Consider the following 7,215-nt stretch of genomic DNA (forward strand, 5'->3'; position numbering starts at 1 on the left):
ACCATAGCCTCCTGACACTGGAGCTGCTCCTGAGGCTGGGGACACAGACTGGATGACTGTGGGTGGGAAAGGGCTCAGACTGAATTGAAGCACCACCCAGAAATAAACTCTGATTTATAAACTCCGGAGCTGAGGCGGGATAAAGGGCCATCACAGAGGCCAGCACCAGGTGTAGGCCAGAGTGTCCTTGTCATACCACATCATGGCCTGGTTTCACATATTCCTCTTCCTCCTCCTCACTTTGCTCCTGTTCATGGGGATTTCAAAGCAGACTTTGAGGTGATCCCTCCATCCACCTTCCTCACTCCTGACATGAATCTGTTTCTGTTTCAGGCTCCAGCTCTCAGGCTGTGATAACCCAGGAGCCCTCACTGATTCCCCAGGAAGATCAGACTCTCACACTCATTGTGACTAGTCTTTAATATTTATTACCAAAGTTTTATTTGTTTTATTGTATTAAAATGTTGTGTTTCTTATTTTTATCTCATGTGTTTTCTATACAATCATTTTATTTGCCATAGCATTTATGCTTCTTGGTTTTCCAGCCACATTTTTAGATTTATAAACTTAAAGCATTATTATCAATAAACATTAGAAACAGCAATATATCATATAGTCTAGAATGGTCATGAAAGTTATTTATTAAATGTTTAAGAAACCTCCAAGATGTAGTATATGAAGTAAAATTAAAAAAAATACTTGACACCACACAACACTCACTTTAGAGCTTAACGTTCATTAATTGGTGTTGGTAAAACTGTCAGCTGTATTTCAAATCTAAATAGTAAAACAGTGGTGAAGGTGTCTAGAAAGGTCTCTGAATGCAGGGCTTAAGGATATACACCATCAGCATACATGGTGTACTACCCATACTTTTGTGAATTAGGGAGGGAACAGGAATATATCAGTGATCTATCTCAAGTATAGAAAATACAAACAAACTTCAAGAAGAATTAAAAAATTAATTAAGAAAGTTGGAGTGAGACCAAAATAAATGGAGGTAAAAATCATGTCAAATACTTTTACTTCATTCTTACATTTTTGGAGATTTTTGATTTTTGAACCATAAGTATGAAAAAATTACTTAAATTTATAGTGTATTTGTTTTTAAATCCTGCCCAAACTGACTTAGTGCCTTTGCTGAGAGTATAGAAATCAGTGGCTAAGATACCGGGGCCTCCTGCTAGAGATCATGTCATTAAATAATTTTTTTTTTTTTTTTTTTGCCAACAACCAAAACTACACAAGCCACCTTATTCCTTTGGAGGATACCTACCTTCTACCCCACTTCCCAAATCAATGAAGTCTCTGGGAGACACTGTGAGTGTGTACATGGAAAAGCACTTCAGGGCAGGGAACAGCATGTGCAGAGTCTCTGAGGCAGGAATAAACCAGATGTGGTTGAGGCAAAAGGAGTCCAGTGGAGAGAGGGGAGGAGATGAGATGGAAGAGTGAGCTGAGCAGTTACATGATTTCCTCTAACAATGTGACAAAATGGGGAAGCTCTGACAGTCAGATTTTGATTTGAAATATTCCAAGTATCAAGTTTGTCTCTTATCCCTATATTAAAGGTAAGTTACCCTCTCAACCAGCCCCGGTGTGTAAAGTGGAAGGCAGAGACTAGGCTTATGAGAGTCAAGGTCTCCTGAGCAGGAGGGTCACAGAGTTGGAGGAGCAGTGACTCTGCTCATAGAAGAGATGCCATCATACACTGTTATGAGAGTTGTCACTATTGCCATTTTCTAATTTTTTTCATGTTTTGTAATATGTAATTCCTTTATTATTCTGTAAAAGGTAACAAAATATACAGAACAAAACTTTCCCTTTTTAAAACTAATGTTACAAACCCATATTGTCACTTATAAATACTACATTCTACAGCTTATCATTAATTAGGCATGTAAGTCCAACAATGTGTCCTTCTAACTGATAAGCAGAAAACCAAAAAGGAAAAAAAATATCTTAAAAAGTTGATCCAAGCGTGCCCTCCCACAGTGCCCATGCCGAGTGAGCCACGGCCCTGCCACCAGCTGCACGGACTGACAGGAGGGAAGAAATAATCGTACACGTGCGAGTGCTTCAGCCGCAATCTTAATTTTCAACCCTCAAAACATGGAATATACAAAGATGGATCCTTCACAGAAATCAAAAAACAGGTTGATTTGAGCTCATTTCAAATACAGAAAAAGTATGGCACAGATTTAAGCCACGATGTGGTTTCTTTAATGGTACCAAATCTCATGTCACACATGCCAGTGTGGAGCTTGCTGCTCACACTTACAGGTGGCCTGCCTTAATTCACTCAGTCCTACGCCAAGCACAACATGGGAGGTGATTCAACAGCAATCATAAAAATCAGGCCTGGTTGGCACTATAATACAATCGGAAAAAATAGACCAGAGAGGATTCCACTGGTTCCCAGCCCAGAATATCTCCGCCAGGATAAACACTCTCTTTGTAAAGGGACCAGGGTGCGAAAGGGGGTGCCTAGATTTGGAGTGCTAAAGATACAGGCACAACAAGGCTGGCAGGGCCCTCGGGGTGCCCCTCTGCCCAGTCCCGGCCATTACGTGGCCTCAAACTCATCGATCCGCTGCTTGGTGTTGCCCTGCCGGATCTGCCTCAGCGTCTTGTACTCGTCCCGGCCCTGCCTCATGTTCTAGTTGTGGATAATGTCGTCGTGGGTCCTCTTGTTCTCATCTCTGGCCTGGGACAGCTCGTTGCTTAGCAGCTGCCGCTGCACACGCTCGTTCTTCTCGGCCTCGGTGATGCGCTTCTCCTCGTTATAGTCGTCCAGGATGCCCTCGCTGGACAGCAGCTCCCCGCTGTAGCTCATGGGCTCTGTGCCCTCCTCCTGCAGGCCCTCGGGCATGTGGTAGGTGACCGGCTCGTACAGGAGGGGTGGGGGGGTGGAGGCGCGGTCATGGCCAGTGCAGCTCCTCCTTGGCCTTCCCCAGGTCCTCCTGGGCTTCTTTGGCCCTGTGCTGCCACTCTTCCACCTCATCTTCCTTGCGCCGCCTGGCCTCCTCCAGGAGGGCCATCTTGGCAGCGTACTCTGCAAGCTCCGCAGCCAGCTGCTCCTGGCTCTTTATCTGATCCACTGCCTGTTTCTCCAGCTCCTCCTTGGTCCGCAGTGTGGCTATGCGGTCAGCATCCAGGCGCTCGGCCTCCTCCTGCGCCCGCTTCCTCTCTTCCTCCAGCTGCAAGGCTCTCTGAATCTGCTCAGAGAGTTCTCTCTCTGCCTTTCTGGTTTTCTCCTCGTAGTCCTACAGCCTGAGCATGAGCTCCTCATTCTCACGCATCTTCTGTCCTTTCTCTCTCTCAACAGTTTCTCTCCTTTTCTTCTCAGTTTCCAACTGTTGCAGCTCCAGCTGCTTCTGGTGCTTCTCCTTGCAGGCCTGGGCCTTAATCTGCTGCACATCGATGGTGTCGGGCTTCCGCCGGCGCATGTAGAGCTGGTGGTTCCGCACGCACAGCTGCAGGATGCGCTTGTTGATCCTCAGGCGCGGGGCACAGAACGCAAAGTCAGGTGCCTTTTTGTGGATGGGTTTAATGACAAAGTTTTTGTCATTGAAAGAGATGTTTCTGATTTCACTCCAAGGGAAGCCAATTTTTGGGGTCAACTTATCATCCTTCTCCTAAATGTTTATTTATTTATTTTTTTATTATTATTTTTTTTTTTGTAGAGACAGAGTCTCACTTTATGGCCCTCGGTAGAGTGCCGTGGCATCACACAGCTCACAGCAACCTCCAACTCCTGGGCTTAAGCGATTCTCTTGCCTCAGCCTCCCAAGTAGCTGGGACTACAGGCGCCCGCCACAACGCCCGGCTATTTTTTTGGTTGCAGTTTGGCCGGGGCCGGGTTTGAACCCACCATCCTCGGTATATGGGGCCGGCGCCCTACTCACTGAGCCACAGGCGCCGCCCTCTCCTAAATGTTTAGTCCAAGGGGATCAACTCCAAGCCAGAGGTCTGTTCCTTTCTTATTTTTGATCTCGAAATAGTTGATACCATACATTTCCAGGTCCTGAGCAATCTTGAGATACTCCAACATAGCACTGTCTTTGAGCATCCCACGGTGCTCCACGTGCCACACCTGGATCCGGTCCTCCCACTGGTCCCTGGTAAGTTTGTGCTGGTCCATAACTCTTTGAGGGATCAGCCGCTGGGAGTTGAGGTACCCGGCTTTGTGCACCTCTTTGTTATAATCCCCAAATTTGGCCTGCACGGCATAGGACCCCAGAAGCACTGCGGTCTCAGGGGGGCAGTAAATCTCATCACTGAGGATTCCCTCCTTCACTTGGAGGAAAAAGAGTTTCTGGGTGATGTCCTGGATAAGCTCCTCAGTCACTTCTTCAGGGTAAAACTTGGCCTGAAACTTAAACTGGAAGGGATTTTCCTTCCTGAGATCCTGGGCAGACACCTTCTTATCGAGTTTCAGCCAGGTAGGAAATCCTTTATTATCCACAGTGCGCTCCCCGCTGTCTGCCATTTTCTAATTTTGATTACCACAACTCACCTACGGAAATAGATAATCTGAATCTATATTTCAGAAATGAAATCAGAAATTGACAACTTTTAACACCTCCCACACATGTTTCAGATGGTTTCACTGCTGAATTGCATAAATTCTTACAAACACATAGTCTTACCATACAAGCAAGAGATCTTACTCCTAAGAACTTACCCAACTAACCTGAAAAATTAGACACCAAAGAAAACTGTGCAAAAAGATTAGGAACTTTATAATTGCTCAACCTGGAAGCAAGCATGATGTCCTTCACAAGGTTCATGTCCCAATAGTCTTTGATACACTGATCCAACAGTGTATTGAGTGATCAAAACAATTGAAATATTTAGCTGCTAGAAGTTGTTTTTTAAAACCTTAACTGTATATTTCTCAGTGAAACAAGTCATCTTAAGTAGCCTCCCCTGGTATGACTTTACCCATCTAACCTTTAGGAAGAGAGAAAGGGCAAAGATTACTGATTGCCAGAGGTATCAGGGACTGACAGGAGCAGCCCAGGTGATGCTTAGGGTGAGACACTATTTTGTCATATTTATGAATGACATGAAATCATCCAAATTCATAGACTGTGTAACACAGGGTAAGCTATAAGGAAAATTCTGCACTTGGGTTCACAATTATATGTTGATACAGGCTCAGTTATTGTAACAGATGAAGCACCCTTACATGAAATGCTATTTTAAAAAGGAAACTGAGAAGGCACATGAGAACATTGGTACACACTCTTTTGTATTCTGTTAATTCAGATCTGTTCTGCATCATATCTATAAACTTTTTAAGTCTGGCAACACTGCCTCAGGAGGAGATCCATTTTAGCTGATGTTTAACAAGCTGCTAAATGTCTAAATGTTTGATCAAGATGTTCTTTCCATTAACATTGAACCACACTCTAGTCTAAGCTCTCAAAATATCTTTACATCTGTAGTTGCAGCACTAGTGCTTGACTTATTAATTTTCAATTTTCACACTTGAAGTATCTCAACACTATGGTGTGGCTATTGTAAAATTTTGTCTTAAATATGGGATGCTGAATCGTTACACTTCAGTGAAGTCATAGTTGAATTTTCACTGCACCTTCTCCTGATTGATGTGCAGGATGTTATCTGTTGTGTGTCCGGAGGTGAATTTTTCTCATGCATGGGCCTAGGAGTTGATTTTCTTGTCCCCTGAGGAAGCACTTTTATGTTCTGAAGATGATCCTGGGAAGTGCATTACAATGATGGCAGCCATGGGCATCTTTCCACAAGAAAGCAGACTTTGATATTCTACCCCTAAAACTCAAAGCCTTCCTTTCTGTGGGAGGAGGGATCCAGATGGGGGATATGATGACAGTATCTGGTCCACGCAAACCTTACCCTTCTCCAAAATACAGTACAGGGCTCACTCTGTGCTGCAATGCCAAACAATTACATTGCTCTTCTCACAATTCCATTATTCTCACGTTTGTGCATTATGCGTGGGACGCCCTGGGGAACCTCCTGGGAGTGTGGGCAGCTGATATGGGCACTGTGTCACTGGCCCAGCCCAACACTGTTACCCGAAGTTTCCAAACAGGATAGAGGAGGCCCTCTTCATGGACAGAAAATTTGGACCCAAGACTTGGGACTTGTGTGGGGATAGTGAAATTGGAAAGTGTGTTATGGGCAGATGGAAAAACTGATGGAAAGGCCCTGAGGTGGAGGGGAGTGCTGTGGTCTCAACAAACTCTAAGCAGCCAAGCAGAGAGCAAGGCAAAGCAGAATTAAAAATCTGGTTTTTCTGTGGAATGTGCCGTATTTCAAGTGCTCAGTATCTCCCTGTAGGTACCCTACTGGGCAGGACAAATGGAAAACATCCTCACCATCACAGGAAGTTCCTTTGACCTTGGGAAAGGACTCTGGCCCTCAGAGGCAGAGCCCTATGTGGTGGAAAGATAGTGTTGGAATTTCCAGGAGTGACAGGCTTGTCATTAAGACTCTGTCAGACCAGGGCTCCTCAATGGTCTGGCTCCCCACTGATGTAGCCAAGTGAAATTAATCAGTGATGTCACCTCTTTTCACCTTACCCTCCTCACCTGTACAATATTGTTGATGATGACAGCCAGCCTGCCCTGAGTGCCCACTCTGTGCCAGGTCTTGTTACATGATTCAAACCATTAACAGCCTTAGTCTTTATAGAAGCCCCACAAAGTAGCTGATATTATATCCTCATTTCACAGAGAAGTAAGTGAGTCATAGGAAACTCCATTGCTCCATAGGAAATGTCCAGGCTGCGACTGAAGCCCAGGCAGGTGGTGACACTGTGTATCCTTCAAGGTCATGTTTGCAAAGGCCAAGAACCTCTTCCTGACTCACTAAGATCACTCACCATGCAGCCCTTGGGCACCAAATCAGAGCTCTGAAGGCCCTTGGCCTTCTCCACTGTCAGGAAGCCCAGGCCACATGAGGATCCTGTAGGTCCTTCAGCCAAACCCACACTCCAGTGTAGACCTATGAGTGAGGTCACATTAAGATAATCCCAACCCCTGGCTGTTGATTCAACCCCAGGCAGTGAGTCTCCTCTGCAGACCCCAGACACATCAGTGGGCAGGAGAGGGCCATCTCTACTGCCTCCTGTCTGAGTCCCTGTACCTGAGAACCATGAGCAAAATAAAAGGGTTGCTTACGCCTATCTTGGGGGAAGAGGCTTTTTAAAAAGAAAATTTCATA

The 7,215-nt window shown here is 45.2% G+C and overlaps 1 pseudogene across 1 annotated transcript; it reads right to left on the reverse strand.

Moving 5' to 3' along the window:
• Positions 1-1,809: 1,809 nt before the first annotated feature.
• Positions 1,810-4,315, reverse strand: LOC128594607 (ezrin-like; annotated as a pseudogene). The gene is made up of 2 exons (XR_008382606.1): positions 3,926-4,315; positions 1,810-3,632 (listed from the first exon to the last, which is right to left on the reverse strand). The product of XR_008382606.1 is annotated as an ezrin-like (transcript).
• Between the last annotated feature and the right edge of the window lie 2,900 nt (positions 4,316-7,215).

Source organism: Nycticebus coucang, chromosome 9 (genome assembly GCF_027406575.1).
Source record: "Nycticebus coucang isolate mNycCou1 chromosome 9, mNycCou1.pri, whole genome shotgun sequence".
In the NCBI taxonomy this organism is placed as follows: domain Eukaryota; kingdom Metazoa; phylum Chordata; class Mammalia; order Primates; family Lorisidae; genus Nycticebus; species Nycticebus coucang.